Raw genomic sequence first — 2,266 nt, 5'->3', positions numbered from 1 at the left:
GGTTTACATTAAGCATGGGAGTTGTTGCTAGGGAGAAATTTTCCTATAATGTTCCTTACAAGGGCAGATCCTTGCTTATCAGATTAATACTTATCATCTTAATGCCAGGGGAACATTGAGATAGTAAATATATGGTAGTCCTGGGTCCCCTTTAGTTGAATACCCACTAAGCCTGGGGCCTCCCCCAAGGTCCAACAACTGCCATTTCTACCATCTTGGAGTGGACATCCTTTGCTTCCTCTCTCATGAGGAAATTTCAGTCCTAAGCCCAAGGCCCAGTTGTTCAATTGGGATTCCACATCAAATCCTTCTGGTGTGGCCCTTGGGGGATGCCATGTTCCCTGTAAGGCCAGCATCTAAGATCATCATAGTGCTTAGTCACTGGAGTGGTTCACTAAGAGCTGACCCAGGAACACAGAGCCATGTTTATTCTCCCTTTAGGTACTCTACAAGTATTGTTTATCATTCCTTCTCGATGTGAGGTTGCTTCTCTTTGTTTACCCACTGTACCCACCAACAGAAATATAAATGCCTTTTCTGATGTAGATGTTCCCCTTTCCTGGTCTTAATTTGATTTTCCAATGGAGTTCTCCTCTGATCCCACTGGATTGACTATTGGTTTGTCACAGCCTTGTCTTAATGTTGTATGGCATCAAGTGAAGGGTCTTCTCCCTTTTTCTCCTTCTTGAAGGAGTGACTCCAGTTGATGCGAGGTCTCCTTTTTCGGGATGGTTTTCATGAATTACATATCAGTGGGTGATATATGGCTCATAGCCAAAAAGCGGATGTTCGACTAAGGCGATCCTTAAGGAGCCCTGGTGGTTCTGTGGGATAAGCTTTGGACTACTAATGAGGTGGTCAATGGTTCAAATACACCATCTAATCTGAAAGAGAAAATGGAATCTATCTGCCGTTATAAAGGTTTACAGCTACAGAAACAGGGTTGCTATGAGCAGGAATTGACTTGATGGCAGTGAGCTGACTTTTGTTTTTAGTTGGGTGATTCTCAAGGTGTTCTGATGGTACAGTCAACCTGGGTTAAATGTTGGGTTGACAACCACAAGATCAGTAGTTCAAATCCACTATATACTCGATGTGAGAAATACGAGGCTGATTGTTCCTGTAAAATTTCAGTTTCAGAAAACCTAAGGAGCAGTTTTAGTCTGAATTGTATAGTTGCTGTGAGTCAGAATGGACTCTAGGTCAGTGGGTTCCTTTTTGGTTTGTTTGCCTGTTTGCTTGGTTGGTTGGTTGGGCTTTGGTTGTTGTTGTTTTGTTTTATTTTCTTATGCCATTCTTAAAAGGAGCCCCAGGGTGCTGTGGTTAAAGCACTATTCTGCTAACAGAAGTGACTTCTGTTCAAACCTACAAGATGCTGTACTGGAGAAAATGTGGCAGTCTGTTTCAGTGAGGATTTATAACCTCGGAAACCCCGAGAGACCCATTTCACTCTGTCCTTAGAGGTTCACTGTGACTTGGAATAGACTTAATGACAATGGTCTTTAAATATATATATAGTGTGTGTGTGTGTATGTGTGTGTGTGTGTGTGTGTTGTTAGGGTGATTCTTATAGAAGGTGATAGAAAATGAGAAACTCCCTCAACAAGATAGATTGATATGGTGTCTGAAACAATGGATTCAAACATATCTACTATTGTGGGGAATGTCAAAAGACTAGGCAATATTTTGTCCTTTATATATATATATATACAGGTCATCTACTACAACCAAGGAAGAAGATCTAGGAGGGGAGTGCATCCTTTGGACCTGGGGTTCCTACAGTGAGATGCTGCTAGGTCTGAGGGAAGATTAATGCCAAGACATATAGAAATCACCAAGAAATGCCTGATCTACAGAAGCTGAAAACCGACAAAACGTGTTCTTCCAATGAACAGAGAAAGGAAGTATTCTCCTAGAGGAGGCACTCTGAAACTGGATTTCTAGTCTCCTCAACCACACTAGTCTGTCTCTTATAATGTGGTGGCTTGAGTGTTGCCATGATGCTGGAAGCTTTCACTAGAATTTCAAATATCAAAGGGTGTCCTGTGGAGAACAGGTTCATACTTAGGTTTTGGGTCAACTTGGCCTGGCTGGGACTCTGTGTAGTTCATGTCACAGTCTGATGCCATCTCCTTGGTGAGGGGCCTATTTGACATCTGTAAAAGATGCTGTGGAGAACTGGCTCTTTAGTTCCTGCTGACCTGGATACTGTGTATCTTGGGATCTGCACTGGAAGCCCACAATATTGCCTGCTGATCCTGAAAGC

Source organism: Echinops telfairi, unplaced genomic scaffold, assembly GCF_000313985.2.
Source record: "Echinops telfairi isolate 266 unplaced genomic scaffold, ASM31398v2 ScPeMD7_7465;HRSCAF=8503, whole genome shotgun sequence".
NCBI lineage: Eukaryota > Metazoa > Chordata > Mammalia > Afrosoricida > Tenrecidae > Echinops > Echinops telfairi.
Note: the sequence above shows the minus strand (reverse complement) of the source record.